This window comes from Arvicanthis niloticus, chromosome 15 (genome assembly GCF_011762505.2).
Source record: "Arvicanthis niloticus isolate mArvNil1 chromosome 15, mArvNil1.pat.X, whole genome shotgun sequence".
Lineage (NCBI taxonomy): Eukaryota > Metazoa > Chordata > Mammalia > Rodentia > Muridae > Arvicanthis > Arvicanthis niloticus.
The window spans coordinates 29,200,471-29,208,962 of record NC_047672.1 but is presented as its reverse complement, the minus strand read 5'-3'; the positions used below and the strand labels follow the sequence as shown (position 1 = coordinate 29,208,962).

The 8,492-nt window shown below is 43.1% G+C and overlaps 1 pseudogene; it reads left to right on the top strand.

The window, feature by feature from the left end:
- Nucleotides 1-683: 683 nt before the first annotated feature.
- Nucleotides 684-3,308, top strand: LOC117720429 (uncharacterized; annotated as a pseudogene).
- Nucleotides 3,309-8,492: the final 5,184 nt, after the last annotated feature.

Sequence of the window (8,492 nt, the reverse complement as noted above, 5' to 3'; positions counted from 1 at the left end):
GGCTGAGTCGCCCCTTCCCCCAAGCCTTGGCTAATAGCCCTCTCTTTAACGCCTGTGCTGTGAGGGGTGAGACTTCCGGTCTTCTATTCTAGGGCAGTAGCTCAAAAATGTGTAGACTCAGCTTACTTCCATTTCTATCTTCATCTGGTTTTCTAACAACTTTTGAGTTTCAGCAGTGGCAGCCCTGTCCTGATTTCCTATTTCCACACATGCCTTGTGCTACAAAATCTCCTCATTGTCAGGGGAGGTTTTGGGGATGGTTGGGTTTCAGAACTGCGACTAAAACAATCACGGTTCTGATTCTATTGTCTGTCACTCAATTAAGATGCTCATGAGCTTTGCCCTCCATTAATAAATCAATGGGCCTGCTTAATAACACACTGTATTCAGCCCCTGTCTTTATTATCTGTAATTAGGCAGTAAGTGGGTGTATAGTCCTGGTGACACTGATCATATATCAGCACTTGTTTGGGAGAAAGGGTGGGGGAAGGGGAGAGGGTAAGATGTCACATCATGGTTGCACTGCAAACCCAAGTCCCTATGCTGTGTAAGAGAGAGATGTCTTTTCCTACACTCATCTCTATGTTCGTTGGCTGGTGTCAAAACAGACTGGCAAGATCAAAGCAAGTTCTATGTGACGTGGGAGCCTTCATCAAGAATGGAGACCTGGGTGGTGAGATAACATGGCAGGTAAGATGACCTACCGCTAAGCCTGACAGCCTAAGTGTGTTCTACCCCCAGATCCCACATGGTGAAAGGACAGAACACAGTCCTGCAAGTTGTCCCTCTGACTTCCACACCAAACACTGTGGCATGATAAGGCTTTTTTTTGTTTGTTTGTTTGTTTGTTTGTTTGTTTGTTTTGTTTTTCAAGACAGGGTTTCTCTGCATACTCCTGGCTGTCCTAGAACTCTCTCTGTAGACCAGGCTGGCCTCGAATTCAGAAATCCGCCTGCCTTTGCCTCCCAAGTGCTGGGATTAAAGGCGTGCACCACCACTGCGATAAGGCATTTTCTTTTTTTAGAGCTGGGCATGTTGGTCTAAGCCTTTAACCCCCGTACCTGGAATGCAAAGGGTGGTGGATCTAGTTTGAGACTAGCCTGGCTCACATAGCAAATTCCATGCAAATAAAGACCTGAGTTAGAATCCCTTGCACCCACATAAAAGGTGAACATTGAATTGTCAGAGGCAAGGTGATTATAGTTATTATAATGGGCAGTGTAGACAAAACAACGTTCATAATGACCTAACCCATAATGCTCAGCACAAAAGAGGTGAATTTTATAATGGCATGACTTTTATGGACCTTTGGTACTGGCTAATCAGTCACGGTGTTTCCAGGCATGAAATAGATAGGAAGCCTATTGCATATCTGTTTGATCTGTATAAGCAGGAAAGTTCTCAAACAAATGAAAGAAGGGCTATATTGGATCATGGCAAATGGCAATCTCAGCCAGTGAATCAACTTCCAGACTTGACACAGTTTGCAGACCCAGAATCCCTTGAATGAAGGGATGGCCAGGTTTCCGTGAGGAAGGACCTTGATAAGACACCTAAAAGTTTTGCTGTTAGCCTTTCTCCAGTTTTCCCCAGAGGGACCTATGGGTAACTGTACACTGGGGAAGCTATACTTATGGGGGCAAAGTTCATGAGCATCTTAATTGAGTGACAGACAATAGAACCAGAACTGTGATTGTCTTAACTATGGTTCTGAGCCCAATCTCCTGAAGGTGAGGAGATTTCACACGAGTAAGTGTACACTGGGAGAAAGGAAATAATCAGACTTCCTGGGGGTCTATTGGATACTGATTCTGAATTGACACTGATTCCAGGAGATCTCAAGTAACATTGTGGCCCTCCAGTTAAAATAGGGGCTTATGGAGGCCAGGTGATTAATGAGTTTTGGCCGCATGGTCAGAGACTTGGAAAGATCACGATAGGAAAATCGGTGAGAAAGACATCTGGAGAAGTATGTGGATTGATCTCTCCAAAGGATGTAAAGATATTTGTGACCCATGTAAATGTTCATCAAAAGGTGACTTCAGCTGAGGAAGAGTTCGATAATAAAGTCAATAAGATGATCCATTGTGTGGACAGTCAGTCTCTTTCCCCAGCCATCCCTGTCATTGCCCAATGGGCACATGAACAAAGTGGCCATGGTGGCCAAGATGGGGGTTATGCTTGGTCTCAGCAACATGGACTATCACTCACCAAGTCTGACCTGGCTACAGCTACAACAGAGACCAACACTGAGCCCCAGATATGGCACCATTCCAAAAGGTGACTAGCCAGCAACCTGGTGGCAGGTTGACTACATTGGACTGCTTCCTCTGTACAAAGGACAGCATTTTGTTCTTACTGGAGAAGATACTTATTCTGGTTATGGATTTACCTTTCCTGCATGTAATGCTTCTGCCAAAACCACCATATGTGGACTTATAGAATGCTTTATGAACCATCGTGGTATTCCACACAGTATTGCTTCTGACCAAGGAACTCACTTCATAGTCAGAGAAGTGCAACAGTGGGGCCATGATCATGGAATCCACTGGTCTTACCATGTTCCCTACCATCCTGAAGCAACTGTCCTGATAGAAAGATGGAATGGTCTTTTGAAGTTACAGGGCCAATTATGTGGCAGCAGCATGGAGGGCTAGGGCAAAGTTCTTCAGAAGGCAGTATATGCTTTGAATCAGTGTCAGATATACAGTACAGTTTCTCCCATAGCCAGGATCCATAGGTCCAGGAATCAGGGGGTGGAAAAGGGAATAGTTCCACTTACTATCACTTCCTGTCTCCACAACCCTAAGTTCTGCTGGCCTAGAAATTTTGGTTCTATAGGAAGGAGTGCTCCTGTCAGGAGCCACAGCAAACATCCCATTGAACTGGAAACTCAGACCTCCCCCTGGTCATTCTGGGCTTCTAATGTCCTTAAACCAACTGGCTAAGTAATAACAGTGTTAGGAGGGGTGATAAATCCAGATTACCACAGTGAAATTGGATTGCCTCTCCACAATGGAGGTAGGAAGAATTATGTCTGGAGTGCAGGAGATCCCTTAAGGTGTCCCTTGATGCTACCATGTACTGTGGTTAAAGCCAATGGCAAACTACAACAGGCTAATCCAAGGAGGGTGACAAAGGGCACAGACCTATCTGGAAGGAAAGCATGGGTCACTCCTCCAGGAAAGGAGTCCAGACCTGCTGAGGTGCTTGCAGAGGGTGGAGGAAATATAGAGTGAGTGGTAGAGGAAGGTAGCTATAAATGTCATCTAAGGTCATGTGACCAGATGCAGAAACAAGGATTATAAATAGTATGAATGCTTCTGTTTTATTTTGTTAAGAACACATTTGTGTAGATATTTTTGCTTTCTTCCAATTTCTTTAACCTCAACTAAGAGAATATCAATTGGTATTTAAGTTGAGATACTAAAAGGATATTCCCAAGGAAACTTGATCTCGTCTAAATTTACAATGTGTTTGTGATTGTACAAAGGATAGTTATACCATGTTAGGCATATTTATGACCTGGTTATTGTTTTATTTGGATATGAGATATGATTTGTGTCAAGTTGACAAGGAGTGGATCGTGATGACCATTCCTGGTTGTCAACTTGAACTACAATCTAGAAATGGAGGGCACACCCATGATACAGATCTTGAGGCTGGAAGAGACAGGCTTCTGACCCAGATCTTGACAATGGGATGACACACACTTTTGATCCAGATCTTGAGGCATAGTGACCACAAAAAGTTTAGGTCCAGGCAATCTTGTACATGCCTTTAATCGCAGGAGACTGAGGCAAGCAGATCTCTGAGGCCAACCTGGGACAAAGCAAGTTCCAAATTCAGGGGTGCTGGTACATACCTTTAATCTGGGCCACGCCTTCTACTGGAGGCCTACATAAGGACATTGGAAGAAGAAAGAGTCACTCTACTTGACCTGCTTGCAGTTAGTGCCATTCTAGAACATCTGTTGGAACCTACTTCTTCAGGATTCCAGCTTATACATCTAGCCTTATACAGCTGAAATATCCAGCCTCAGGGGATTGAGCAACTACTAGGTTCTTGGACTTCCTGTTCACAGCTGCTCACTGTTGGGTGAGTTGAACTACAGTCATTCCAATAAGTTCCCTTAATAATATGGAGATATTCCATAAGTTTTGGGACTCTAGAGAACGCTAACTAATACAGAAGTACACATCTATAATCCTAATGCTGTGGGTTCAAGGCTAGGTCTCAGTGGCCAGCTAGCCTATTCAGATGGAGAATAAGGATCCAGTGAGAGATCCTGTCTCACAAGACAAGTTGGGAGCAACAGTGGAAAATAGCCAGTATCAACTTCTAGTCTGCACATGCTTTTGTCTGGCTTTGGACTTTAAATAGTGGATCTAGTCAACTGCAAACTATAAAAAACCCTGTGAAAATGATACAAGTATGTTTTTCCTCAGGTATTTTGTTACACTGACAGCAAGTTAATACATCAAGTGCATACACTGTATCCCATGTTTGATGAAGACTGTGAAGCTGTGGAGAAGAGTAATGCCCAATGCTAACCAATTAAAGGAGAGGTGGCAAGCCCTGTTCAGATCCTTCTTGGCATCTTGTTTGATGCTCCGTTCCTCCCAGTATGGAGAGATAATATGAACCTCTCTGATTAGGGTCTTATGACCTGCTTCAGAGAAGGTCAAAATACTCATCCTAAGTCCCAAGACCTGCATCAGGGGACAAGCCTGTGGGTAAGGACCAGCTGTTCTAACAATCATCTGGTTCTGTGGTTTGCTCAAAAGTCTTCAGCTTAAAGTATACACTATAACAAGGCACATTGACTATTTAGAGGTATTAATTTCTGAAACTTACTATGGCTTTCAACTTGACATAATTGGGAAAAAGAACCTCGGTTGGAGAAATATCCCCCATCATTCTGCCCCGAGGGCAATTTCTTGACTAATGTAGGAGGGCCCAGCCCACTGTGGGTGGTGCCATTCCTAGACAGGTGGGCTTGAGATTTATAAGAAAGTTAGCTGAATGTAAGTCTAAAAGTAAGCCAGTAAGCAGCATTCCTTCAGGTTTTTTTGGGTCAAGTTCTTATTATGACTTCTCTCAATAATGGACTATAACCTATAAACCCAGACAAACTCTTTCTTCCTCAAATTGCTTTTGGTCATGGTGTTGATTGCAGCAATAGAATAGTTAACTAGACCACCTATCATCTCCCTAGTAAGTTCCCAATGCAAATTAATGTGTCAATAATGCCCTAAAGGGAATATCTAAGTGGACTTGACTTCAGCATCACATGACATCAAAAATCTTCCCTTTCAAAGTTTGGGTTCTTTCTCTTGATGATATCTGATTTATTTCATGCTCATACTGGGTCCAGGGCACTCTGTTGGTAGTAGCAGAGAAATAGGGCCAAATACTGGCCTCTGCTGGTGCTTTTGGTTTGATATTGTTGTTTGTTTGCTTTGGGGGGCAGAGTATCTTATGTAGCCTAGACTGGCCTTTATTTTGCTGTCCTCTTGCCTCTACACACCTCCCTCTGGCTGGCTCTCTTGACACTAACCAACTCCCCTGGCTCCTTCTTCTGGCTGCCTCTTCTCTGTTGTCTTAGCCCTGGAAACTGCATTGCTGGGGTTAGCTCACACTGCCCCGATGACAACTTGCACGTTACACTCTCATCTTTCCCCCTCTTTTCCTGTCTAGGCAGATGACAACCTCTTCACTGTAACAGCAGTCTTCGGGGTGGGTACAGCTGTGAAACAATATAGGTCTCTTTCCCTCTTTACTCAGAGAAACTAATGTCTTTTGTGGTCAAAAGAAAATTAGTAGCAGCTGAAAGTGGAATTTTAATGACACTAAAACCTAATTGTTATGCAGCCTTAACTTAAAACCCTACCTCTTCTCCCAGCGCCTCCATTAATTCATCTGCTAAATAACGTGGCCGCTCCTAAAGCCTTTGACATCTAATTCTCTGCCTGTGCAGCTTTATTGCCGCGGTGAAAAATACTTCGTCTTTTTTACCTTCATTTTAAAAAACAAGCATAATGAAAATATAAAATATCGTTTAGGTTTTATCTAAGACGGTGTGGCAGCTTCTCTGAAGAATGGTCGGATGGGTAGCTGTGAATCAAATTCAGAAGTCGTCTCTTTTCCTTTAAATCACTATTTGAATAAGGAGGAGCCAATTGGTCAGGAATATGGTCTCTATATTATATTTTATTTTTTTATTTATTCACTTTACATCCTGATCACCACCCTCTCCCAGTTACCTCCTCCCACAAACCTTCCTCCTATCCCCCCTCCACCTCTCCTCTGATTGAGTGGACCCCTCCCCCAGTTACCCCACCCTCCATGATCTCTATATTTTAAACTGTGATCATGTATATTAATTTTTTTAAAAAAAGAATGAATACTTTTTTAAAAGGTCAAGGGATTAGGGATTACGTACCTTCAGAAGAGGTCAGGCTGACAGAATACTCCACACATAGTGGATTGTTCCCACCTATGATTTTTTTTAAAACATTTTCTTTTTTATAAAATTTATTTACTTATTATGCATACATGTTCTGGCTACATGTATGCTTGCAAGCCAGAAGAGGGCACTAGATCTCATTATAGACGTTTGTGACCCACCATGTGGTTGCTGGGAATTGAAGTCAGGACCTTTGGAAGAGCAGCCAGTGCTCTTAACCTCTGAGCCATCTCTCCAGTCCCACCTATCATGGTTAATTCTGGTTGTCAGCTTGATTGTATTAGAAATGCCTAGTGCATTGAGGAGCTACATCTTAGGGTTGGAGAGATGGCTGAGTGGTTAAGAGCATGGGCTGTTCTTCCAAAGGCCCTGACTTCAATCTGGGTTCAGTTCTAAGCACCCACATGGTGGCTCATAAACATCTGTAACTCTAGTTCTGGGAAATCTGATCCCTCCTCTGGCCTCTACAGGAACTGCACACATGTGGGGCACAGTCATACATGCAGGCAGAACACCTGTCCAAAAAACATTTAAAAGGTATAAATGTTAATTTTGTGTGTGTTTGTTTAAAAGGAGCTACAGCTTTAGGTGTCCCTGTGAGGGAGTGTCCAGAGATTTACTGAAGGGTAAGGCCTGCCTTGCCTGTCCCTGCACCATGGAATCTTCTACTGCCATTCTTTTCTACTATGATGGCCTGTAGAACATCAGCGAGCCGAGATGAAACCCCTCCCATCTAAAGCTGCTTTTGTCATGCATTTGATGACGTCAGCAAGAAAAGGAACTGATACACAATCATAGGTCTGACCTCAGCCATGCACATTTTGATAGCTGCTGCTGGGCCACGGTGAGGGTGGGAGCCACATACATCATATGCCTGAATCAGCAATGAGGGGAGCTGCTAGGCGTGACAGGAGCTACAACTCTATCTACAAGTGTGCTGACAGGACTCCATCAGGAGTCACCGCTATGATATATAAGGTTCTGAAGGTGGTCTATGCAATAATGTAATTTAAGTGTTGTTAGACTAACTTAGTCACACCGATCAATAACTGAGGCTCAGGTGTGAATGGGATTTGCCCAGTTTGTCAGTTTACACGCCCAGCAGAGAAATGAACCAAGAAATGACATGTCCCTTTGAGAAGACTAAAGAAGCAAAACCAAAACCAAACCAAAACAAAACAGTCAGGCAGTCCTGTCTTTCCCTGTGATTTCTGATGGGGGAGGTACTTGTACTCACAGATAAGCCTAGGAGAACCAGGAATAATAAACACACAGGGTTGTCCCCTCAAGCAGAGGGATAGATAACTTGTTATCCGTGTTATCCGAACATTCTCCCACCCTCCCTTAGACCTTTGTTGTGAGCTTGTTAATCTACAGAACCCATCTTTATGGGAGATGTCACATGTACTTTACAAAGAGTTTTGATGTAGTCACATCTCAAGTTTTGTTGTACACACCAGATTGAGTTAATTATCACCAAGAAAAATTTCACCAAATTGTGCTGTGCTTAAAATATGCCTAAAACAAACTACTTGGGGTCAGACTTCAACATTTGAACCAACGCTGGCCACTTAGCTGTGTTGAATGGAATTATCTTCTTGCCTCTCTCAGATCATTACTCTGCTGGTCTGGTGGTTGTAGAGACTCCCAGATTCTGATATGACATAAAATGTAATCCAGCTATAGGTTTGCCTCTTATGCTCAAGTTGCAAACATATTTTTGTGCTTACGTGGTATATAAACAATGATTAAGCCCTGAACCAGGCTGAGGGCATGCTGGGTAAGTGCTGTACTTGGCAGCTACATTCTAGCCTGATGCTTAACTCCCAGGAAGCTTATGTGCTGTTTTTGGCTGTATTAGATCTCAGATAATATAAATTCTTACCAATCATCTTTTAATAAGTCCCTTAATCAGAGCTCACCAGGGCTCTCACTCTTCCATTTTATGTTTTCCCTCTGAAATCTTAGCCTTTATGAGGAAAAACATTAACTACTCACTCGCATGGAGATGACCTTAAAGAAC